The sequence below is a fragment of the Topomyia yanbarensis genome, chromosome 3 (genome assembly GCF_030247195.1).
Source record: "Topomyia yanbarensis strain Yona2022 chromosome 3, ASM3024719v1, whole genome shotgun sequence".
In the NCBI taxonomy this organism is placed as follows: Eukaryota; Metazoa; Arthropoda; class Insecta; order Diptera; family Culicidae; genus Topomyia; species Topomyia yanbarensis.
The window spans coordinates 395,066,225-395,093,878 of record NC_080672.1 but is presented as its reverse complement, the minus strand read 5'-3'; the positions used below and the strand labels follow the sequence as shown (position 1 = coordinate 395,093,878).

Here is a 27,654-nt window from a genome sequence, read left to right as displayed (position 1 = left end):
ACTTGAAGTCAGAACCTGGCAAATTGAGATTACGAACTTTCACGAATTTTTATTATTGATTGAACATCTGTGATTGGCTTTCCCTACAACATACGCGAATTGCTTGCCACACAAGGTTTATCAAGCTATACCTGCTTAGTAGTGGTATATCAGGTAATACAGAAATTATGTTTATCACTGTCATTCGAAGCTATTTTTTATGATAATTTATTTGACGCGACTGAGCGTTAGCTTGACAGAGCCGTGGATATTTTAAGATTTTAAACAATATATGTAAAACTAAATAACCATAACTACAAATCTCCAGTCGGATAATTTTTTTTTGGTATTCTTCACTACGCTTTATTTCATTATTTGCTAAAAGAAATCATCTACGGCGTCGAAACAAAAATATCCCGACACCTAGAGATCGAAAATTGCATTACGTATGATTAATTTCTCGACAAACTAAACACACATCCCAAAACTACAAATTTGATCGGCGCCTATTGGGATACTTCCTACAAAACGGATGATGGATAAATGAGCTAAGTTGTCCATTGCAATTTGGGAGTAAGTCACTCTGTCTAATCCACCGTTACCGTACACGTGAATATCGTCTGCACAGCTGCTTTCATGGTGTTCCTATTTATTTCTTGTTCGTACGGATTATTGATTGTAGATCCGTGTTGGTGGTGCAGGTTGTTTGTTTGGAGCTACTAGGCGCAATCGGTTTTGCCAACGTTTGTTGTTAGCATTAAATAAGTTGTCTGCGTTGTCGTTACATTCGACGTTATGTCCACGAAGTAAATGGTTTTGTTTGCATAATGATCCTGAACAAAACTAATGACGAAATGTGTGACATGATTAAATTGTACTTTTAACAATGCAATGAAGAGTCGTTTTTATTAGCCCCTTGGCATATTTTAGGCTGAAAAAATGGGGAGATTGACAAAATCGGGAGATATTTTTTCATTCTTTTTAATAAACCGAAGTAGTTAAAATATTCCTCTTGAGTCCAGAGACATAGACTCGTAACCGTTTCTGATTAATTAGAATATACTTCCCTTAAGAGGTAATATACTTCCCTTCCCTTTCAGCGTGAAATTAAAACATATGAATTGTTTGAATATTTTGTATAAGACAAGAAAATCATGATCAAAAGAGGATTTACTCAAATTTGACTCGATTCATGTAAATCGATTGCCTTGTACGCAGTAGACCTGGGTTCAAATCAGAGGCGACGCGTGGTTCCACCGTCAACCTGTTCAATATACCACAAAGCCCCTTAAAACGTTTCTGTTCGGCTGATTGTTTCGTCGTCGATTCCATCCAACATCTAACGAACAGGACCAATGAAAAATGTTCGTTGACAGAAAACTGTTCGCTGGAGCTGACCAAACCAAATTTGTTGTCAAAACCCAAAAGTAAATTGTGAAATAAACGTCTTGTAGAATGCTTAATTTACCGTAGGAAAAGAACAAACAATATATAACATATCCGAGAAGGCTACCCCTATTAAAAATTGAAAAAGATTTCTTAACTGAAACATAAGCAATACAACCATATATAAAGGGATTGTTGAATACGTATATATCTTTGAATGATTTGAATTAACTTGCAATGTAGAATCTTATTTTCTATATACCGTGAATTATTCGTCCTTCTGTTTAAGATAGATTGAAGCATTTGTCAACCGGTTTAAATAAATACCTTAATTCTTTCAAATTTGATAGAAATTTGGATGTTCCACATGCAATTCATTAAATCCAGAAAACTTATTTTCCTCGCAAATTATCGTGGAAAATAAGCAATTAACATTCACGCGTTCATGATTAGGACAACCCATGATTTGAGTTTGTCTGTTTTACGCTTTCAGTAGACATATTTTTAGTATGTAGGGGAACATGGGGAGACTTGACCAGGTTTTCAGCTAAAACTGCATAAATCTCTAAAAAAGCCTTCAATCCCACAAAAGTCATTGAGATATAATGTGCAAAGTTATTGTGCGTCTTCATGATTTTTTGTAGAATTTTTAATTTCATTTTTGAAAAGTTACAAAAGTTTTTCTGTGATAGCTTTTTTTGGTCAAGTCTCCCCACTGCGGGGAGGCTTGACCAAGGCGTGGGGAGACTTGACCAAGAGAATTTTGAAAAATCATGACAAAAAATAATGACATAGAACATACTGTAATTATTTTTTTTTTTTTTTTCATATTGTCGAGGTCCTTAGTTGGCAGTAAAAAATATAAAACGGTTGCATCCGATAAATTTCGATTTTTTTTATGCATTTATTTTTAAGAATTAACTGTACTTCTTGCATTGCGTCGTCACACGTCACGAAATCAGTCCTACTGTTGCTAGCTTTGTTTATTAATACTAAAATATAAAGACTTATGCTTGAGGTGGGATTTTTTTTATGGCAGGATTAACATTAACAGTACAATAAATATCAGGAATTTTGCATCTTTCTTCAGCTAATTGCCTCTTGGTCAAGTCTCCCCATAAAATCTTGGTCAAGTCTCCCCAACATTAGTTATTTAATGTCATGCAAATTCTAGTAATAACTATTCCAATGCTCCAATTTATGTAAAATCATTTCACTGCTTCACAAGAATTAATTTGGTATATTAGTGCATTAATAGTCATTAGTAGTCGAGTAGATATGTTCATACAAAGTTTGATAAAAAATTACATCATTTAATGCAAATTTATTAATCACGTAATATGTTCTGTAAGGAAAGGATCTTTCATTACAAACTTTTAAAATTATCAAGGGATCGCAACAAAAATAGAATTTTGCGCTTGGTCAAGTCTCCCCATGTTCCCCTAAATGCAAAGAACAAACGATTTCTTTGACGCTAAAGTAGACGGTTCATTATTAAATATCGTCGAACCAACCAAATATGTACGCGCTTGTAACTAGTAGGCCCCAAAGGCAGAAACATCTTGTTAGGCTACCCAAGAAAAAAAGCGTTCGACCTACATCTATGAACGTACGGCACAAGGTTTGCACTCAGCTCCAACGCCCATATGTACATTGCAGCAATGCACACTGGTTCAATAATTGATTTGAACCGGTGCAAAAGAGAATAGAATTAGCCCATGACACTCACACTGCTATTCCAGCCGTCGCTCATTCAGCTGCTCCATTCATGCATGCGGTGAGAGTACGAGATGCGTGCATGTTTCTGGTTGAACCGGTCATAGGAAAGCAGAAAATTTCTGAATTCTACTCTCTCGAGACGCTAGGCTGATTTATCGCTCAGATCAAATTGTCTAACTTCAAGGTTTGGAGATTATTACTTTCATTAAAAATAGTTTGCGTGCTACTGCTGTTAATGTTAACTCAAAATTGATTTTGGGTCGTCTGATTGTTCCTGCCTGTTCAATGATCAGGTTGAACGTACCGATGCGTCGCCGTCGCTGGTTCAATTCCCAACCCCGCACATAGGGTTAGAGATTTTTTTTAAAGAGATTTCTCTAACCCGACAGAGAGGCGAATGACCCTAAGGTTAAAATGTTTATAATCATAATAAAAAATGACTCGATTCATCTGCTAGAGCCTATCAAACATATTGTCATATGAGGCTGATAAAATTGTTTCAAAAAGCTGATGAAAACGGAGTTAGACAAAGGCGGAGACTGATAAAATCGGGTCTTCACAGTAGTTCCATTTCTCGAATAACTGGTCTCACAGAACATTTCGAAAAGTCGCAACGTTTTTTGCTCGCTTGAAAAAGCGAATGACCCATCGGCGTTAAAGCCTCAATAAGCAATAAAATACAACACATTACTATTTGCTCGCAAGGGGCCCATTTTCTCCTTCGATCGGTTAACATTGGATCTGAATGTCAAAACAACGAAAATGTATCTGGCAGGCAAAATTTCGCTTCTGAGGAATTCCACTAAGATCAATCCGAAAATATTCTCCATAACTCTAACAATTTGGATAATTTTCGAACCGGCTTCACAAGTAGATGATGAAAATGGATGTTTGGCACCATTTTGAATTCCAGGATGACAACTTCAGGCTGGTCAATTATCTCAACAACTCTAACAACATGGAACCTTCTTGAAATCCAAGAAGGAAACTTTCGATTATACAATATTCTCGATAATCTCAATTTCGTTATTTGTGGACTAAGCTTCACAAGGAGATGATGCTAACGGATGTTTGACGCCATTTTGAATTCCAAGATAGCAACTTACGGTTGAACAATATTCTCGATAACCCTAACAATATGGGTAGCTTTGGAACGGGCTATGAAAGTAGATGATGAAAATGGGCGTTTGGCGCTAAATCCAAGATGGTGACTTCTAGTTGAGCAATATTCTCGATAACTTCAACAATATGGGTATTCTTGCAATGGGCTTTTCGAACAGATGATGAAAATAAATGTTTGGCGCCATTTCGAAATCTAAGATGACGACTTCCGGTTAAGCAATATTCCCGATAACTCTAACAATATGGTTTTTTGGAACAGGCTTGACGAGTAGATGATAGAAATGGTAGTTTGGCGCTATTTCGAAACCCAAGATTGTGACTTCCAGTTGAGTGAAACTCTTTATAAATAATGTATTCTTTAATGGGTTTGACGAGTAGATGACGAAAATCGATGAGTGACGTCATTTTAGAGGCCAAAATAGCGTCCTCCGGTTGAAATTTTTTTTCTGTAAACATATCATCCGCATCCGGCATCACAAATCACTATACCTATATTTACTCTATAATTATCCCATTCCGTGAATACCTGTATTTTTGAGATTATAGATATACCCTAACCGGAAGACGCCATCTTGGATTTCAAAATGGCTTGCGACAACGATTTCCCTCATCTACTCGTCAACCCTATTCCGAAAATACCCATAGTGTTGAGGTTAATAAAGTCATGGGTTCGCTTATTGCCGGAATAGTTTAGCGCCGGCTTGACGCTAAATCCCAAAACGGAAACACTAGCTATGTTTCCAAGAGAAGGACTCGCCACGTGATGTCTCGTTAGACCATAAGTTCTATTAAGCCGATGAGATACAGCGAAGACGAAACTTGTTTTGTCTTAGCAGGCCAATACGAAAGCACTATGCTATATTCCTCCACAAGGAGGAAAAATTGGGTAAGCACCAATCTTTCTCCCAAAGGGGAAAAATGTTTGGTGAAAGCACTCATTGTGCGTGAAGGGCACAAATTCTAACTTAACCTTCCGGCAGTCACGCTAGTGTACTGAGTGCACGCTGCTCTGAAAATCTAGCGAAATCGTCTTAGAGCAAGCTGCAGCTACTCGTTCAGTGATCATTTGCGCGACTTCCGGAGGGTTAATAAAGTCATGGGTGCTTTTTGACTTGACGTCAAGCCGGCGCAAAACTATTCAGGTAATAAGTTAGTGTCGGTTTGTGATGAGAAGAAGGCGAAACCTATGAAGTCGCCATGTAGGCTTTCAAAATAGCTTCCGACATCGATTTTCGTCATATACTCTTAAAACCCATTCATAAAATGAATGCCTGGCGCCCAAAACCATATTTTTTTCCAAATTGACATTTTTGTATTTTTTAATAGTAATCCAGGTGGAGTGTTATTTGAGAAATTTGAAAATATTTTTTAGATTTTTTGCTATTAGCCATCAAAGTTGACCATGGAGGTAACCCCAGTACTAGCTGGCGTCCAACAGGGGCTAACCGAACATTATGTCTTATGGGAATTCGAGTTCTCTCGTTCGTTTCCCGAGGTTTTAGGAAACGGTAATCCATCGATTCGCCATCAGTAAATGTAATGTTGTATCTCACGATATAATACTGTTTTAGTTGGATTGCATTGTACGTTGACGTTTCGGCCCAAACAGTCGTTCCTGAAGGTGAGTGCCGCTCACATTCTTGCTATGTAAAGCTTTTTTCTATCTAATATATATTTTTAGCACGAATGTATATTGTTGAGCGTAATTTTTCGAAAATTCCAGTGAAAGTGTCATGTATCTACATAAAAAGTTGACCGAGCAATAAGGGATCAAGAGAAACCCGGTATAGGGCGGCGCTGTTATTAACTTTTTAATAACGCTGGATAGAAATATGGTGTCTTCGAGAAAGTTGTAGATCTTATCATTTAGAATATATATTCTTAAGTAGTAAACTTTGTAGGTCCTTTATGTTTCAAGATAGAGCTGTTTCGGTTAAAAAATTAACTTACAGATTATGATTTCAAAAATGCGCCATATTTAAAAACTAGTAGGACCTACAAAGTTACTATCTTCAGAAGATATACTTATAATCACCTGACGTACAACTTTGTCGTAGACACCACCTTTCTATCTCGTCCCATTAAAATGTTTATAACAGAGCCGCCTTAGCGAACTAATATGATATGATCAAATAAAGCGCTATGCACCATGCAGTAACTTTGCCAAAGATATCGAACGATAACAAAGGATTTGTGAATTTCGGGTTACCCTCTTTTAGGCGCAAGGTACCCCCGGGGTTACCCCCTCGACCTTCGAAAAATGTCCATGAATTGAAAAGGTGGTACATGCAATGATCTTATTTTTTCTAGACAACGTGAACTGTTTTATTAGCAACAACAAAAACAATGTTAATTTGGAAATATGGAAGTTTTTTTTCGTTTCCTGTAAACAATGCAAAATGTGGGTGGCCGCGTCCAACGCCAGCCATTAAAATATTCATATCGTTGAAATCCTAGAAAATTTATCGAAACCGAAAGTCGCCATTTTGAATTTCAACATGGCTCAATACATCGATTTCTGTCATCTACTTGTTAACTACATTCGGAAAATGCCAATATTGTTGGGGCTATACAAAATTTATTTAAACCGGAAAACATCATCTTGAACTTTAAAAATGGCTTCAGGCAGCAATTTCCGTTATCTACTCGTCAACCCCAATTCGAAAATACCAACTTTTATTAGTAACAGTTAGCTAAGAATATGTTAAATTGTATACAACTTCATACTATACTGTACGTATTCAAACTTTTTTTATGAACTTGGTTTGTAAAAAAGAGTTTGTTATTTCGAATTTAGTTCATAAAAAATAGTTACGTAAATCAGGAATGACGTAAGAAAAGAATTTGTAAATGGAGGTTTCAGTGTATCTATGACTCTGCAGAGCACTGCAAAATGTAAAAAATCATATCAAAAAGTTTTTTTTGACAGTTGTTCTACTGGAGCTGTAGAGCTAGGTTCTCGGAAGGGCTCCCCGTCAGAATCACACACTACAATTTGCAGACGAGACAGGCAATGTCGCCCACTAAAACACTGCTTTAGGCCAATTGTAGCGGGCCGTGATTCTGAATGTGATATTCATTGTACGGTTCAGGTATGTGTGGGCGTAGGGACTCGCGATCGCGTGTATAATCGTGAAGAGCTCGAGCATTTGTACGTTAACGTGTTCGATCGCGTGTGCCTTTGTATGTCGCGTGTGCTAACGTGTATGTAACTTCACGTGTATAAATTCTATATTAAAACCATGTGCCTTTCGCATATTCGCGTGTGTTCAGGAATGATCGCGCGCAGACCGTGAATCTGATACTCATTTTTTCGTGTACGGTTCAGATTCTAGAAGAAAGTGGGTTCTTCCATATCACTAGAGTTCCCAGTCAAGTCGCAGTTGAACGTGTGGTCTAGTGGATATGAGCTTTATTTTTTTATTGGTCCAACTGGATGTATGGACCTTAGTTGCTAGAATGAAGAGTAAAGATTTCCGAACGTGACCGATTCATGATCTCGCGCGTTTGCGGGTTCGCGTTTGAGACCGCGTTTGTAACTTCGTATGTACTAAAACTTTCACATAATTATCGGAGTGTTATCAAGTATGCGCGATCGCGGACATAGGTGTGCATAGATTATCGCGAAGGCTTAAGCGTTCGTATGTCGACGTGTTTGTTGCGTGTGTTCGCGTGTATGTGACTTCGCTTGTTTAAATTCGGTTTTGAAACCCTGCAGCCATTCACCTACTCGCGGACCGTCGTTCATTTAGTTTTCGGTGTACGGATCACATTCTGACAGGGAATGAGTTAACCCATATCACTAGAGCTCCCGGTCATGTCACCATGGAACGGTTTTGTCTAGTGGATATGGGAGGTATTTTTTCTTAATTTTTCAATTTAATTTTTTTTATTAATATGGACCTAGACTGTTGGTACCGAGTATAGAGACTTCCAAACGATCCAGACTCATGATGGCGCGAGCACAGGAGTTTGTAGGTTGACGCTTGAGATCGTGTTGGTAAGTTTATGAGTGCTGAAAGATACACCTTCTCACCAAGGTGTAAGTTTGCGAGTTCGTGAGCGTTGGTTGCTTGGAAAATCGCGAGGAGCTCTAACGTTTGTACACTGACGTGATTTTGTAACATATTTGCGTGTGTTCCTGAATGGTCGCGTGAACCGTGAGTCTGATATCAAATTTTCGGTGTGCGGTTAAAACTCTGGCAGAGATTGGGATCTCTTATATCGATAGGGTTCCCGGTCATGTCGCCATGAGACGTGTTGTCTAATAGGTATGAGCGTATTTTCTTAATTGGTCTAACTGAAAGCATGAACCCAGGCTTCTAGGATTAAGGGCAGACTTCCGGACGTTACCGATTCGCAATCGCGCGCGCGAGAGCATTTTTGTAGGTTCCCGCTTGAGACCGCGTTTGAGAATGTGTGTGTTAAGACGTTCACTAAGTTCTTATATTTAGATAACTCTATTGAATCTATTGTGGCTTGATGATGTTGACAATACCGTCAATCCCATCAACCTGCGAGAGGGGTAAAAAATCAAATCAAAAAGTTATAGTAAAAATGTTGTTAAAAGGGTATCTCGCAATGAAATGCAATTTCACCCTATAACTTTTGCTCTTAAAAGATAGATATTTTGCATGCTCGACAAATTTTTTTAAATTAATATTTAAAATGTGATCAACCAATGTGAGAAAAGTTATATTTTACCTCCAAAAATCAAATTTAATCTTCTCTCTACTAAACTACTAACAAAATGAAGTCACATTCTCGAAGACGGCAAGATGCCATAACTAATAGTTTCACTGGAATCATCAATGTCCACCTTGTTGAGATTTTGTTTCACTGTGTTTAGGCGTTATTGATCGAAATATCTTCAAAAAGAAAATTGTTCTGATCAGAAAATGAAGTCTTTTATAATTCGGTTTTTTCGACGACTCGATGCATGACCCTAAACGTGTGTCTTAAATATTTACAATAAATAATTAATACAGATCTTCTAATGTGTGCCCAACGAATTCCTCCGAGGATCATACAGAAATTTAGGTTATGAAACCGATGTCGTTTATTCCGAACAGTACTATACAACAACTGGTGAAGCATTATGGTATGAACATTGCAATAGAAACCTCTACTGGACGCCAAGATCGCGCAATTATAAATGAATAGACTGTATTTCTTTGCATTTATGACTACGATAAGAACGCTCTAGCAACTAACCTCAAAATATTCGTTGAAAAATGGCTCTACACCAATACTGACTTTCAAAATTCAAAATAAAATCACTTTTTAGAAAACAATATAATAAGAGACAAAAAGTCATTTTAAACAGCATTCAACGCGAAAATTTCTGATGGCGCTAACATTGCATTCAACGACGCGACGTGCGTTAATGATGACGATGAAATTAACACGAAATTCAACGCCGGTAATGGCGCTGCATTTACAGGTAATATAATTGAATTCCACGTTAACAACCCTGATCCCATTTGAAATACTCATGGTTGAGTTAATGGACTGCACAGATATGCATAAATGAAATGTACTCATCCGCCATGGTAAGACGGATAACAACCAATTTACACGATTCCGTAGTTAATGATTTATCGTCACGACTTGTGATGACTAAATTCTATGAATACTCTCAATCACTTCTACATGAAATAACTGATGAACTTTTAAAACGTTGAGCATCGCCAGAAGAAGTATTATCCAACACATCCAGACTAGAACAATCTACATTCCACAATTAATTTGAAGCATTTTTGTAACCCGAATCCATCCCTGATACCGCATTTATGCTAACAAGCAAAGTAATAAAGTCAAACCCATACAAATGGCCACGATGGCAACAGAATACATCATCAATTCATCCACTCTACGTGATCCCGGTGAAGTCTCCCCTAGCCATGTGTCCGCCCCACTGTCAGTAGGAAAAACATGCCCACACGAGCACCTCTGAGTTTTCCTCTTCATGCAGTGAAATTAACGACTTTCAAGCAGCTGCAGACAAACGTCTTCGTTTCGACTACTGCTACTGCTGCTTCTATTGCTATTGCTACTTCCTCAGCTCGACGCTGGGCGCAGACTCCGATTAGCTCAGCGCAAAACGCCTAGCCTGGCGGCGCCCTTGCTTACTCCTGCTTCTGGTTTGCACCGTGAGCGATTTAAGACGACACTCGCGGGGAAGAAAACAACGACTAAAACCACCACCACCGAGAAAGAAAGAAGATCCATTATGTATGTGCAACAGCAGTCAGCAGCCAGGCCGAGGAAAATGCCTTGCTCAATGATTCAGAACCCACGTTGCCACCGTTTACCAAACCCGCTCCGTATTCCACCACGCCACCTGTCCTCAAGCGCCCGGGGGGAAAAGGCCTACTTTCCGATTAGGGCGAATTGAAATATGGCCAGCTCGGGGTACATTTGTTAAGTAGCGTTCAGTAGGGGAAAACCAACGCAACACCTTACCCGGGGTGATCTAATCGGATTTTAATTTTCCTCTTGGCAACACGTGATCCCTGGCGCAAGTTTTTCGCCAGCGCGAATCAAATGCCCAATGTAAGCTACTTATCGTGTTGAAAACGCCATTTTATTGCCGTTCAGCTTACCGCATTCAGTCGATCCTTGTTTCTGCACTGAACTGTGTCCGTCCAGTAAGCGCAGGCCCAGTGGAAATTCTTCGCCGTTTCTTTACAGGCAGCACACTATACACAACACAACTTGAGGTCTAGTTTATACTGAATTTTCGTCCGATTTTCATCCGCTATTAATAGAACAGCTTCTCGATCGGAACAGAGCGTCCAAGCCACGATCGTGACTTTCTCCCAGAGCGACGGTTCATCGGGCGCGTCGGGTAACATTCCCCGGCCCGCAGTCGCGCTTTGGGACGATATGTGGGAAAAACGAAAACAACACACTTTTCCGAGCGTTTCCTCTTCGCGAATCGCACACCTACCTATGTGAGTATGAAGGAAGACAGCGGGGTCCGGTTTCATGCAGCGCCTATTTCGTGGGTTTTCACTAACACTAACATAGGGTACACAAAATTCTCGCAAACTGTTGGTCCACTGTGTGACCAGGCAGGCAAGGGAGAACCGACTCGGACCGATCTTGACTCGGGGAAATAGATCGTTTCCGAATGGATCCGGCACACTGTGGCACCATGTGGTTGCTGTAAGTGGTCAAATCAATATTGTATTTCTTATCGACAATGTGATTGTTTTCAAGCTTAACTATATGTCTTTCGGTCTATCCCCTGGTAGCAGCCTGGGACTATTGGTGTTAATATTAATTTTTCAATGATTCGTATCCCGAATTTTGTTTTTTGTGGCTTGTAATTTAGCTAATTTACATATAAAAAAGAGGAAGCAATGTTTTTATTGTTCTTCGGCTAGCGAGCCAAACTACAGGCAAACCAAAAATGGTTGTGTTTAGAGAAATCAGATCATCGCTTAAACTGAAATTCTGAATGATGACTTTACTGCATTTGTTGAAGAGTGCGATATAAAATCTATCGGAGATGTTCTACAACTTCGAATGAAGCGGTTGTCTGAGTTAGTTCTGCATAGGGCCAGGAGTCAAATTCTAAAACACTAGATAGATTCGATGCCAACATATTCTAAAAAATACTCCAAAAAGCCTATAACACAACGTTGGAGAAGATAACGACTTTCTATTTCACTTCGTTTAAAAAAATAGATTTGGCGACCTCTTAGCGGCAAAATTTGAAACTATAGTTTTTTTAATCAAATCTGACGCACATTATGCACTAAAACTCTTCTAGACGTATCAATTAGGTAAATGTAACCTTTGTATATCCTCGCGAAGGGCTCGAGCGATTGTTTGTAAACGTGTTCGATCGGCGTTTGTGTTGTATTTGCTAGCGTGTATAGATTCGATTTTATAACTGCGTGGTTACTCGCATATTCGCATGTGTTCTTCAATGGTCGCATGGGCCGAAAATCTGATACTAATTTTTCAGTGTATGGTGAAGTGAGCTCCCGGCCATGGAACGTGTTGTCTAGTGTATATGAGCGTTGTTTCTTTTCTTTTTTTTTATTAGATTGGGTCAACTGAACCCTGTACCTAGGCTGCTAGGACCGAGGGCAGTGACTTCCGGGCGTCACCGAAAGAACAAATAAATTTCGAGTCAGGATCGATTCCTCACACTCCTCAACCCGAACGACATCCACAACTTGCGTTCTACACCTTATTTTCTATCAATTTGTTAAGCTTTTCAAAGAATATTACGCAACGCTAACCGACTGTGATCAAACTCACAAAAGTACGCTCGGGCAAACTAAGGATTGTGATAGCTGCGAAATTTTCACGGACTGACGCGTCAACATACCAGCTAAGAAAGTTGAAATTGACGGAGTGGTAAACGATGAGAGTTAGAAGTACGAGAATCTGCCGGAGTACGGGGTTCACTGTTTTGCGGACCCCTTGCTTCAGCCGATGAAAATATTGGATTGCAAACGATTTTCATGCAGTATTATTGGCGGAGATGTAAAGAAGCCTTATCCACAATTCGTATCGAGTGATCTTCGCTGAGTCTACTTTGCTGAGCGTTGTTTGTGAATTTTGAAAGCAAATGCTCTACAATTTTGTTTTGAAATAATTTTAGATGACCGTCCACTCTAACCATATTTTGAAAATCCCTGTTGGTCGATCTAATTTTAGTTAATTTTGGTCATAAAAAAGAGAAAAAACTGGAGAAATTTCGTGAAACACGCATTAAATGTTTGTCTTTAGCTCGTCAGTTGCTTGCTGTTTGTTAGAAAAAAAAATGAGAAAATTAATGTAGCACCATTAAACATTTAGAAGCAACCAGTTCTCAACCACATTTTGATATTGCTCGCAAGTGATGTTGACGTTCGCTCCAGCATTATTTATAAAGAAAGATGGACCCAGGATCCAACTCGTATACAAACCGCACCACATGGTCATTTTATTGAGTTGAGTCTCTAGGATCTTCTTAGGCCACTCATTACCAATTACCTTCACCTGAAGCGATAATTTTTTGGCAGCTTATTGCGAAAATTATACTTGACCAAACGGTAATTTTTGATTACATATTCCAAAATTTAAAGCCGTTGGTCTAGCGTATATTTTTGGCATGAGAATATTGTATATAAAACTGAACAAATTGAAAAAATCGGCATTCCATAAAACATAAAAACGCACTTTATATGCATTTTTCGCCCATTGTATAGTGCGCGCAGTTTGAGGATTAAATTATAGCAAGCTGGAACAGTGCGCCGTTGTCTACCGGTCTTTCAAAACACATTTATTGCTTCTTTCCCGTCTACGCAGCCAATGACTCTGTGTGATGACAGTTCGAAAATTCAACGGTTTCGTCTTCTAGTGACAAAATATAAGCCGAGTCAGGATTGACTCCTCGCACTCCCCGACTCGAACGACTTTTGCGACATTTTGAGACCCAAAGAACCTGACAAAAAGCTCGTGATAGCTGCGATATTTTCACAGATCATCTCGTCTACATACCCGCTCAGGAAGTCGAGATTGAGGGCGTGGTAAATGATGAATGTTTACGTGCGAGAATCTGCTATGTTAGAAACTTCAGCCAGTGAAAATATAGGATTGCAAGCATATGCATTAAATATTGTTCGCAGGGGATAGAAAGAAATCATATCCCCAATCAAATTCTTATCAGGTGACCTTCGTTGGACCCGCTTTGTCGAGCAAGGGGTCTTGCAGGATGTTATTTGTACTACGGATCATGAACTGGTTTAATTACACACAATTGAGCAACACAATCACCCAATGTAGATATAGAGACCGCTGTGGAAAGTGCAGCGAGAATTGGACGATTCTTGCAGCAAGAATGCTGAATAGTGGCCGTCCCATGTTCATTTACATTTCGTCAGAAGATGTGCATACAATTACAATGTTTACTTACAGCTTTCGATCGACGCAGATCTTTTGCTATGCAGTAGGCAGGTATTTATGGCTTGTGAAGATTGGTCTTTGAGGCGGAGTCTTCATTCACTGTTGCCTAGGCTGGAGGAATCGGAAGAAAATTAATCGGACACGCCAATATTGAAGCAAAATATTTTTTTTTCTTTTCCTTTTCAGTTGACTTTTAAGCCCTCTCCCTAAATACAACACTCATCCCTCGATTGCATGACGTGTTATAGTGAGTGACCTCGAGCAATTAAGTTATATGCTACGAGTGATTTACGTAGCAATGTCGGGTATACGTACCTGCAAAGGCGGTGGAGATGGGATACTCTAAGGACTTCTCACTTCAACATGCGAAGATTTTGGAATGCAAGCACTTGTATTCAGTAGGAATAACTAATATTCTATATCAGATTCGCTTCGGGTGATTTTCCCGATCTTGAATACGATTTGTCTGCCTGTTCGTATGTTGGTACCGCGGGTAATAAACTACAGTAAACAGTTGGGCCACACAGCCACCTATTGTGGCAATAAGAAAAGGTGCGGCAAATGCGAATAAGAGCGTGAGGATGACTCTTGCAGCAAAGGTGCCAAAAATGTATTTACTGTGGGAGTCTTCCGCATTTATTTCAATCATGCCCTGCGTACAAGAAGCGTGGAGATTAACATTAAGCGCCCTTATGCAGAAAAGTTGTTCTTTTCGAAAATAACTTTGCCTTTTTAGCTTGCGTTAAAATTAATCTGATGACCCAACAGAGCGAACAACTGTTAATCCGAACAACAACTGTTAATCCGGGGGGAAAAGGGGATATCTTTCGTAAGGGTTCCAACGTGTGCTCCTCTGAGATTGCATTATCTACAACTAATGAATCCAAAACCGCCTTAAAACCGAAGCTAGTTGCTCCCGGACTTTGAGATTTGAGACCCAACAAGGAGTACCACCGCAACTTTCAGGGGCATCCTCCCCCCTCGTATTTCTTCAAACCGATACTCAGTCCAGTAATGAAGTAATGAAATTTTCTGACATCTTGGACTCAATTTTTATAACTTTTAGTATTACTGATCCTCTGATAACTTTCTTTCTTATAGTGAGAACATTTTTGAAGTCATCGAATAAGGTTCTATCGCTGTTCTAAAGTGAAATTGTAGAAGTTTTCTCCGGAAAATACCGTTCAAGCTCCGGCGAAACGAATACTCGTTGCGAATACCCAAAGACTTTCTCCCAATCCGTGGTAGAATAGAGAGTGCTCAGATGTATACGCTGAGAAGACCACCACGTAGTAGCCCTTCCGAAACGACAGAACACCCGCTAGCATCGGTAATACGCGAATGAAGAATGTTTGATGAAAGCCAGGCGCTGGCTTGTTGGCAGATTAACGAGAGAAACATCGATCAGTACTCTTCGGCGCACGGGCCGAATCGTGTGAATCGTTGAATATTCAATGTCGTTAAGAAGGTTTGTCCGGATTACGTCCCGGTACAGAAGACCTTCCGCGCGCCGCGTCCCCACATCGTTTACAATTAACTCTACGTTCTCAATTGCCCTCTTGCCCTACAACAATAATGCCCCAAGACCAGACAGAATCAAATTCTACCTGCTAAAGAATCAGTCCGGCACTACAAAAAGATGCTTATTGTTTCTGGAGGGTTACATTGTCCTTCATGATTGGAGGCAAATGAAGGTAATCGCCATTCCAAAAGTAAGAAAACTAGCCTTCAATAACAACTCGTATCGGCCGATTGAAATCCTCATGTATCCGAAGGTTGTTTAAGAAAATGATCTTGTTTCGCCTCAACAATTGGATCGAAAAAGCTACGGGGCGAGAGACATCCTTGCGTTACTTTCAACTGGAATTCAAATGGCCTATTCCAGCATAGATGGCATCAGTTTTCTCGTATATTAAGGGGGCTTTTGATTCAATTTCTATCAACATTCTTTCTGAGAAGCTGAACCAGCACGATCTTGTACAGATTATAAACAACTTTTTGCTAAACTTATCTGGAAAACACATGCTTTGTTCGCATACCGATTTATCGACATCACATGAGGACATCACATGAGGGGCCGACCGCAAAATATGACCAACTTCGATTCGAACAAAACTTTACAATTATGTTCGGTTTATGAATCTATATTGCTTTCCCTGCCAATTGCAAAATTTTGATTCAAGAGCAATTTTTGAAAAGCGAATAGACGTTTCTATGTGCAATTATTTCAAAAAAAATTTATTCGATTACTGTATTTTATACAGCAAGACTATCTGAGAACGAGTTACAGGAAATGAACAATTCTGTACGAAAAAAATATAGTCTGAAAAAAATGTTTTAAAAATTTAAATTGCAAAAAAACATGCCCGGAAAAGAACATCATATAAACAATAACAACAGAATTACCTTAATTGACTCCGAAAGTCAACTGAACGTCGTCCATCTGAAAAAAAGGAAAAAAATGTGTTTTGAAACCGTTGAATTTAGAAATTACATAAAACTACGAAAACAACATACAAAAGTTGATCAAAGAGAAACTTTTTATATTTAAACATATCTATTGTAACAATATATGGAGGAATTGTAAGCAAGTAGACGATTAACTATTTTGTGAAAAGTTGCTATTTTTCAACTAAACACATTTTTTTCGGCGCACGGATATTTTTTTATGAAATAGCAGTGTACTAACGTAAGAAATTCAATTATCGTATAATTTAAAAACTGGTCATTTGAATAACTATCTTTTTTGTGACCAACGTCAAGCATAATGTCTTAGTGTTGTTAAACCTGGTAATCACCAGCGATAAAGTCTCATTTTTGGAGAGTTTTTGTGCTAAGTTTTCTATAAAACTTACTTTTTTGTTAAATAATTGATTTATTTGATTCAGTTCAATGTGTTAGCTAAACGGGGCCGTGGGTCTTTTATATATTTCCAAGCGTAAACAATAAAAATGATAAAACGTTATTGGTTGCCAACAGATCTCGTGCGAGCGAGTAGCGATTGCGCGTGAAGATCTGTTTATCAGGCTGGGAAATATTTTTCCTAACCCACAGTGTCTTGGTGATCATTAATTTCTATCTCGTACACTTCCATGTCATCATTGTGATTACAGTCATGTTCATGTTCGCGAACATCTGATTCCATGCTCGTTTGCTGCCCTTATGGGTCACGAGTGAGAACTTCCTCAGGCACAAATCCCCGACTATGTACGGGGAACGTGCCATTTGAGCCAATATATTCTGATTCCTGAACCACAAATTTGACAATTGTTTGTGGTTCAGGTAATCATATTGGATACTATAGATGTGTAAAGATATAATGTGTGTAATGAAACTATCGCGTTATATTTTGTACGTACAGGGTCAGGTTGGAAAGAATGAATCGGTTCACCTAGATTTTCACCAAAAAACACCAATTAATATAAGGGGAATTTCTTCCTAGATGTGTTCTTTATAATGAATACCATATCTTCCAAATGTGACATGAATCTTTTAATGGCCACGGGACAAGTAAACGGTATCAGAACATTGATTGTTTCAAAATGCAAAATGACTGGTTTCGACAAGGCTATTTTGTTGAACGGTATCAACACTGAATGCCTGACATGGTAGAACTCGATTGAGGTAACGTCCGTAAGCATAACCTCAATTTTCACCTTCAGCAAATATTTCACATGTTCGGTCTTATGCGAAAAGACCAAAAGTCAATATCCTCCGTATTTGGTTGGAGCACAACCTTTTGCTTCTGCAACTCACTCATCTCGACAGATCACCACAGCAAGAATGAAAGTAACAGTTTCTTTGATTCTTCCAACGAGTCACACAATATGAAAGGTACTGTTTATATCACACTTAGTATCAGAGTTAAAAATAATCGAAGCTCATTGTTGACGGTTGAAAATGAACCTGATGCTACTCGCGGTGAATAGAAAAAAATTTCATTCAAATATCCATGTTATTCATTCAGTTGAATATCGTACAACATATTCATTTTGCTATTTATCTAGGAAAATGTTTTCAAATGCCGGTAAAGCATATGAAACAACAATCATCATCGCTTACATTGTACCAGGGCCTACTTTGGTGCATTTGATTCGTTGCTGCATAGGCGCTTCGTGTAATAATCGGAGACGAATGAAAATCTGCATGGATGAATGGGCGGTTTGTTCGTTTGACGTTTTCAGCTGCGTCACTGAATATTGAAAATGAATGCAGCTGAATATGATCAATTTTCATTCAATGAATTTGAATATTTTTAACTCTGCTTAGTATACAGGGAAGGTATCGTGACCGGTGTCTATGGTGGTTCGAAATAGCAATCTTCCTCAAAATTTTCTCATTAATTTGTTCAAACCAAACAAGATACAACTTTGATAAGTCACCGAAAAACATGTCCTCCCCCCTGTGGCTACGTGCCTGGTGATAGTTCTCAAAAAGAGGATTTTTTAAGTTATGATTCCAACGATAAGACTTCTTCTTTCGTAGACATCGAGCAGCGAACCTAGATATTATTATTATTCAGTATCAACATTTTTTTAAACGGCTAATTGCCCTGAAAAGGAACAACAGGGAAAATGCCTGCTCTACACCTATAAGGTAGAATAGAAGACACTAAATTTCTCTCTCTTTCCATTGAAACGTTAGTTCTGGCGCGCTCTATGCGTTGGAATGTAAAATATAATTATGTAAATAATACCGACAGTATCACAGCGGAAAAAAATGTCACGAAAACAGGACCATGAAAAAATCATGTGTTTTAAAATTATGTTCAATTTCCCTTCAGTAACGCCCGCATGACACGTTTATTAGTGGAAATATTTGTTTTTGTTTTGTGGACTTCAGTCACGGTTTCCGCCATGTCATTACCAAATCGATTTTCTGTACGTGAACTAGTTCACAACTATGAACATTATTCAATCATAAAACTAAAGGTTGACTTATGATGACATCCATAGATTTAGGAACATTAGTTCAAAAAATCAAAGTATTCTGGATATTTTCTCTAAACTATTTCACGAAACTCGGAACGAAATTTTATTCATGAATCCATTCGATCCTCGTGAACTGATTCATGATTCCTAATATATTTGTCACGATCCAATATCCGTGCTCGTGAAATAGTTCACAAAACCATGAAATATTATTCATGTATTCGTGAACTAATTCATGATTCCTAGTATAATAGTCACGAAATCATAAAATATTGCACATGTATTCGTAAACTGATTCATGATTCCTAGTATAATAATCACGATATCATAAAATATTCGTAAATTGGTTCATGTTTCCTAGAACACGGACGAATGACCATCTGGTTAAAGCCCTCAATAAACAAATTACAATAACAATAACAATGCCTAGTACAATAGTCACTTCAAATCATTTGTGCTCGTCAAATAGTTAACAAAAACATGATACATTATTCATAAATTCGTGAACTGGTTCATGATTCTTAGTACTGGGGGCGGCATAGCGAATATAATTAAATTTGCTATTTTTTTTATTAATCATTTCATTCAATTTCACATATTCTTATATAATTAATATTCTTATAACATTAATAATGTCACAATTTTTTTTTTCGAGAGTTGTCCTACTAGAGCTAGATTCTCGGAAGGGCTCCCCGTCAGAATCACATACTACATTTTGCAGAGACAGGCAATGTCGCCCAATAAAACACTGCATTAGGCCAATTGTAGCGGGCCGTGATTCTGAATGTGATATTCATTGTACGGTTTAGGTATGTGCGGGCGTAGGGACTCGCGATCACGTGTATCATCGCGAAGAGCTCGAGCATTTGTAGTTAACGTCTTCGATCGCGTGTGCGTTTGTATGTCTCGTGTGCTAACGTGCATGTAACTTCGCGTGTATAAATTCTATTTTACAACCGTATGCCTTTCGCATATTCGCATGTGTTCTTGGATAATCGCGCACGGTCCGTGAGTCTAATACTTTATTTTTTGGTGTACTTCTAAGATGCTAAAATGGTGTGAGATCTTCTATATCACTAGAGTGCCCGCTGATGTCGCCATGGAACGTGTTGTCTAGTGGATATGCGCTTTATTTTTTTGGTCCTACTGAATGTATGGACCTAAGTTATTAGGACAGAGAGTAATGGTTTCCGGACGTGACCGATTCATGAGCGCGCGAAAACGGACGTTTGTAGGTTCGTGTTTGAGACAGCGTTTGAAACTTCGCGAGCGCTAAAACGTTCTCCTTATTACCAGGGTGTTATTAAGTTTGCACGATCGCGAACGTAGGTGTGCGTTGTTAATCGCGAAGGGCTTAAGCGTTCGTACGTTAACGTGTCTGTCACGTGTGCTCGCGTTCATGTGACTTCGCGTGTACAAGACTGGATTTTGTAACCGTGTGGCATTTTCTATATACGCGTGCGTTCTTGGATGGTCATGCGGACCTTCATTCTGATAGTTAGTTTTTGGTGTACAATTCACATTCTGACAGGGAGTAAGTTACCCCATATCACTAGAGTCCTCGGTCATGTCGCCATGTAACGTGGTGTCCAGTGGATATGAGAGCTTTGTTTTTTTTAATTGATCCAATTGAAGGCATGGACCTAGTCTGCTGATATCAAGGATAGAAACATCCGGAAGTGACCGATTCATGATCGTGCGAGTGCGGGAGTTTTTAGGTTCACGCTTGAGACCGCGTTTGAAAATTTATAGGAGCTGAGACATTCACTTTATCAGCGAGATGTTATCATGTTTACGATATCGCGAGTATAGGTGCCGTGGATGGTCGCGAAGAGCTCAAGCATTTGTATATTAACGTGTTTGTCACGTGTATGTGACTTCGCGTGTATAACTTTGATTTTATAATGACGGATTGTGTATTTTTGTTTGATCGCGCGCGGACCGTGAATCTGAAGCTTAATTTTTGGTGTATGATACAGATAGTAGCCCGTTTCCCCATATCACTTGAGTTCTAGGTCATGTCACCATGGAACGTGTTGTTTAGTGAATATGAGTGTCACTTTTTTGATTGGTTCAACCGAAGGCATTAGTCCAGGCTGGTAAAATTTTCGGACGTGACCGTTTCATGATCGCGCGAGTGGTGGGTTAATGTTTGAGACCGCGTATGGAAGTTTAAAGATGCCACGTTTACTTAATTACCGGGGTGTTTTCATGTAGGCGAAATCGCGGGCGTAAGTATATGTGGATTATTGCAATTGCATGGTCGCGTTTGTGGCCAGTTTTGTGTTATCGCGAAGGCCACGAGCGTTTGTACCTATATGAGTATAGATAGCGTATAGCAGAGATATACTAATAAAAGGAATCATAACATGCTGAATAAAGAAAAAAAGATGCAAAGAGCTTGACTAGAAGTGTATAAATTGAACAATACTATTTTGGTATACATAAATAATGGAAAATAGATGCACAGAAGAAACAGACCAATGAAGTAGAATAGAAAAACACATGTAACATACAATCAAACTCGTCTAAATGCAGCAAATGTTGTATATTTATCATTACCGACAATTGCATGTTGTTAGACTTTCATCATGCTATGCTGGCCGGGAATGGATGACTCACGTGCGTCGGTAAATTTATTTTACCCTAATTTATCCAGCCCGACTTTCCCCAATGAATAGAACTAAATGCTCAGATTGATCACCAGAAGTATTAGCCACTATTCTATCATATACGTCAGTTCTGCATCCATTCCCTGACCCAACTGTCACAAATACTCAGACGAATACATACATAGATACACATACGACTAGCACATAACAGTTGTACACTAGTACGAAAAACAACGATTATCACAAAGCTACAACTAATAGGTTTCTACTTATTCTACTTTATTAAATTAATTTAATTATTAAATTAATTTAATTGGTATATGCACGATGACGAAGTCGACCGATAAATGGACACACAATGACTCCCTCCGTGAGCCCCGTCCAATAGAACAATATTTGCAAACATGGTACACAGCAAAAGTCAATCTACGTCGATCCGCCAGTCGGCCACGCCACCGCGCATAGACCAGTGGTTTAGCGTTGGTATGCGCTGGTGCGGAGTATGAAAAGACATATAACATAAAAAAGGCGCATAAGCCCTCTCGGTCTCCTCGATGCACCACTATCGAGGCGTAATGCAGTACCCATCTTAAAGCAATTGATGCTTGATGATGTTTGCAATACCGTCAAACCCCTAAACCTTGGGGAGGGAGAAAAATTAGATGGGAAACTCATGACTAAAATAACACGGTAACGTGATGAGAAATCACGAAAATCGCGAATAAGCTTGACTGCCGGCCGTTTGACTGCCGGCGGTGTATTCCCAAATTATGAGCAAGAATCATAGCAAAAACTAAACATGTCCAGGGAACAACAACAGTAACCCAACCAAACATTCTAAAGTAACGCCATGTATATATTCGGGGAAAATAAATTTTTTGGAAACACAAATGGTTTCATGAATACGAGGTTTGTTATACATAACTTCAGGAACTTGGTAACGGTTTTCGTAAATCTTTTAGTTCACGAAATCGTGATCTTTGATTCATAAATTTATGAATGGATTTTTTTCTGTGCATACAACTAAAATCATCTACTTTTCCACAAAACAAATAGGTTTGTGAGAATTTATTAAAATGTTTAGGCTCAGCGAACAACTGACTCCGATATGGCTTCGTTAAATTTTTAAGAGTTTCTCCTAACAAAGTTGGATTGATTTACGGTCTTTGACAAGGTTAAAGGCAATAAAATTATCTTTCTGATTCTCACCTTTAAATGGTGAAACGTTATTAAATCACGCCACCTTCGAAAATGGTCCTAATCGAAATCTTCCACATTTATTTGTTTCCTAACCTCACCCACTATCCCACGATCGAATCCCACCACAAGAGCTACCCGAACTGTTCAACAAAATCCCACGTTAGAGCCCCACTAGCCGCGAATCATCGCATACTAAATGTCGTCATTCCGAAATGCCTCCGCATCAATCTGTGTGCTCGTTGTTGGCGTCGTTGACAACGTGACCGGTAACGCGGGTGCCTTTCAATCAACCGCCGACCACGGATCGATCCGTGGCAAACCGGGAAATGGGCAAAACGTTAGTGGAATGTGCGCGGTATCGGAAAATGACCCTACAAGCAGGAGCAAACATCCACCATCAGGGTTTACGCAACCTGCGCATGATCGATAGCGATGATCGTGCCGTGTCGCGTCAGCACCTATACACACAGAACTTGTCTTCTGCGGTGGCGTTGTCGTACTTACTGAACCCCACTCAATACGACAGCTTCCAAAAACCCATAGGAAAATTGTTTCCCCGGCTAAGAAGAGTCGCCATGTCGAGCGTGTGGAAAAAACATGAATTACATAAGAACGTTCCTGGCGCCCCCATTCTCCAACGCGAATTGGACCCCCCCCCCCCCCACTGGCCGTGAGATTCAACTACTTTGAAAACACAGACAAACCAAATGAAACCTATTAGCCGGGAAACAAGTTTTCGGCAGGTTTGACAATCGCCAAATATGTCAATTTTTTTTTTGCGCCGCAAACTGCGCAAAAGAAATCTCGAAAGCCGTTCGGGGTTCTGAGATTGGCACTCCAAAGCAAACCCATGTGTCCCCGACCGGTTCGAGCGAAAAACGTTCCCAATCGACACGGACGGACAAATTGATAGATAGATAGATAAATAGCTGGTCGGAGCGATAGATGAGCGGTAATTTCGAGTAATACTTGTAACATGGTGAGTGAGTCTGAGGTCGTGTCAATCGTACAGATAGAAGGGAAATATTTGGCACAGTATCAAATCTGTTCGCAGCTTTTTACTTCTTTATGTTGCTGCTGCTGCTGTTGATATTGTCGGTCGCGATACAACTGCTACAAGTGCTAGTGTAGATGTGGATTGGGGAACAGCGTGTGACTAATGTCATCTTTTCCGCTGGCCGAGACTTGGTGATTTTTATTCAGTACCAGTGCCGGAACTAGGGTTGTATAGGTGCATAATAGTAGTCCATGGAATAGTTCTGTCCATTTTCCAGTAAAAATTTACACTCCAATGCATCACTTTACGGGCAAATTTCGCCTACTGTTCCAACTCCCGCAGCGGATGCGAACCCAACCCTGCTACCTACGTACAACCGAAACTGATTGTACAGTAAACCGAAATGGGAGAAAGTATCGGCACTTGATTCGAGCCGTTTATCGTGTACCGAGGCAGCCACATGTCGTCCAACTTTGTTCAGTGTGAAGCGAATTACAAAGAACCTGTTGGGAATAAGGCCAATCGAGTACTTATTGACGAAATAAACTTTGGTACGGCAAAAAATTGGCAGCGGGCAGAGCAATTAAACGAAATATGTCGATGTCGTGTAGCGAATGTTGCAGTTCGTTCAATGATCATCAGACATCGTTTCACCTTGCTGAGCTTTATTTTCCGCAAAATATTTGATGAGTAGTGGGAAAGATGTCAGTCTAAACATCACAAATCAAAATACACAAATTAAGAGAGGTTTTTAACTCTTGAGTTTCTAGACACTGCTTCCTCTCTAAATTTTCTGAATAAAGAAGTCGTCCAACGCCACATTTCATTACTACGGGATGTTCACAGAATTAGCTTAGCTTAGTTGACCGTCCGTAAATTTTCCGTGATTGATCAAAGACTATTGAAATTGCATATTGAACCAATTGTATGATACTTGGGAGTAGTACATCATACTCAACGTGCAACCTAAGGAGACTAAGATTATAGTATGATCAAAAACGTAGATGGCCACGCCCATGCAGATCAATGTGGGAATGGGAAGGAATGTTAGTTCACCAATTGTGACTATTATTGCCGAGGAATTCTCTGCAGCATCCACAAGTGTCGCAGGACAGGATTAGTGTTAGCAGGCAGGGAAATGAATCAGGATATATCTTGGTAGCTATTGTAATTTAGCTAAGTACTCACGTGCTTTGTGCTTTCATTTTAGATCATTTTTTTCTGGAGTGCGAGCTCAAGTAGAAAAATGACAATATATTCTTAGCAATATGCACGAAAATCGCTTACGATCAATTTCCGATGATTCGAAACAAGCAATTATAACTCTGAGCAGCCAGCTATCGGGAGTATTGCTTCTTATTAACACCTCAATGATTATTTCCAAAGTTTGCAGTACAAAGCACGTGTTCAAAAATTATAAAAGATATCCCAAATGAATGCGAAATGTTAATGATAAGTTGGCATCTCCACTCTCCCTATCCGACACGTTTACATATTTGGGTTAAAAGCCAAATTGTAAACGACATGCGTAATAAATATAATAAACACAACGAGGGCTTTTGATCCCTCAGCGGCCCAAAAGAAGAATGGATGGGAGAAGAGCAATACTGGCAAAGACCGACTACCATATGAGCGGTTCAAGCTGGAGAGAGTGACGCAGAGTACTGCACGGGATGATTTTCAAGACAAGACCAGGAGTGCGATTTTACGAAGTTTTAGCTTTTGATGGCCCCACATTTTCTGACGGAGTGAAGTTCTGGAGTGTTCAAATGTTTACCACCAATGAGACCTCAAAAAGTCACTTTTGGAGGTATTCATTAGTGTAGATTTGTCGGTAGATGGTTCCAGATTTAATTAAAAAATAGCTTATTTTGACACATCAACAAATCGCTTGCCACACAAAAAACTTTTTATGTAATTCGACAGTAGGGCATTGCAATTTTTTTTTTTTTTTGAATTCTCAAAGGCCCCCCTCTCTCATATTGTGACAAATGTCAAAATAAGCTCAGAGGCCAAATTTCACATCATTTGGACAATTCTAGACCCCCGCCCACCTCGCTTGAAATTTTTGAAATTGGTGCTATGGGAAAATGTGGAGGAAAAATATATTAAATGCTATAACTTTTTATAATTAATGAATATCAACAGACACAGTGTGGTCCTAATGATAATTTATTAATCTATTTAAAAAGTTGAATTGTAATCTGCTACGTGGAATGTGAAGATCGAACTCGGATGACACTCTGTTGAAGGTCCGCTGCAAACCAATGATGGCACCGTTTACTCCATAGTTAGTCCGGCGAAGAGGTAATCGGAGGAATAAATTATTGCGAAGGGCGCGAGGGCGAACGTTCATGTTTATCGCACTGAGAAACTCGGGGCAGTCAATTCGATCTTGCAAAATATCCGAAATCGTCATAGCACGGAATAGATCCCGTCGCACACGAGTCCAATAAGCAAACCCCGGCTTTCATAACTTGGCAGCTGGTGAGGGTTGCTCCAAGGCAATCGACGAAGGGCAAACCGAACAAATCTGCGCTGTACTGTCTCAATTCGATGGACACCATTAAGATAATGAGGGTTCCACACAACTGAACAATATTCCAGAGTTGAGCGAACGAGTGAGCAGTAGAGAGATTTCAAGCAGTAAATATCTGAAAAGTGCTTAGATATTCTCATTATGAACCCCAAACAGCGTGATGCCTTTGCGACAATATAGCTGATATGCTGTTTAAACGTCAGTTGTTTATCGAGAAAAACTCCGAGATCTTTGACGCAATTCGCTCTGTCAATTGTGGATTCAGCTAGAAAGTAATCGAATCGAATTGGCGTTTTTTCCTCGATAACGTAATGACCGTACATTTCTTGGGGTTTTTAGGGTCATTCGGTTGATCTCGCACCATTCCGCAAAGGTTTCCAGTTGGCGTTGAAGGAAAGCTGCATCATCAGTATTCCGGATTCTATGGTATAACTTGAAGTCGTCGGCGAAAGACAACCGTGGTCCTTAGAGTGCCCAGAAAAATAAAGAATTTTTGAAAACTCACTCGGCCCACCCCTGAGTCGATTCCTAATCCCACCAGGAGTGTCTGCTCCAAATTTGAGCCAAATCGAACAAGTCTAGCTACCGGACCAACGTGCTTGAAGTTTGTATGGGATTTTTCGACAATTTACATGGAGAAAACCCACATTCGCACATTTTCCCCGCTAGGTGGCACTGTATACATCAGATTATCACTAAAAGTGAAACTTAAGAAGATAATTCTATTATCTACAACTTTGTTGAAGACTGCAAAGCGATCCGACTCGAACAAGAAAAGTTATTAAACTTTTAACGAAGTGATGTCTGAGTCAGTTTTGCATGGGGCCTAGCAGTGCATGGTTGTGTATCAGTACTTGGTTCCAACAAACTATACCTTTTCGTGGAATAATGGTTAGATTTAGCTGAATAGTATGTTCGGAAGAATTGCAGTACATAATACGAATTATGTTTTGGTTAGAAAATTTTAGTTCCACCTGTGACCGCATAGATGGCGCCAACACTAACTTTTCAACGGAGAGAGATAGAAATTAGGTGTCTTCTACAAAGTTGTAGAACAAGCCTTTTGCAGTAATTCTTCCAAACATCTCGATATTGTATCTCTCTCCGTTGAAAAGTTAGTGTTGGCGCCATCTATGCGGTCACAGGTGGAACTAAAATTTTCTAACCAAAACATAATTCGTATTATGTACTGCAATTCTTCCGAACATACTATTCAGCTAAATCTAACCATTATTCCACAAAAATGTATAGTTTGTTAGA

General features: G+C 39.4%; 1 protein-coding gene across 19 annotated transcripts in view; it reads right to left on the bottom strand.

The window, feature by feature from the left end:
* The window catches only part of LOC131690525 (myocyte-specific enhancer factor 2), a 334,753-nt gene that overhangs the window by 160,115 nt on the left and 146,984 nt on the right, over positions 1–27,654 (bottom strand). For 18 of the 19 annotated variants that reach the window (XM_058976381.1, XM_058976382.1, XM_058976383.1 and 15 more), the window contains one exon: positions 16,522–16,558. The gene's annotated coding sequence lies outside the window, so the exon portion shown is untranslated. Of the gene's footprint in view, positions 1–10,811; positions 10,932–16,521; positions 16,559–27,654 lie in introns of those variants that run through there. The other variant, XM_058976371.1, reaches the window with a different exon arrangement.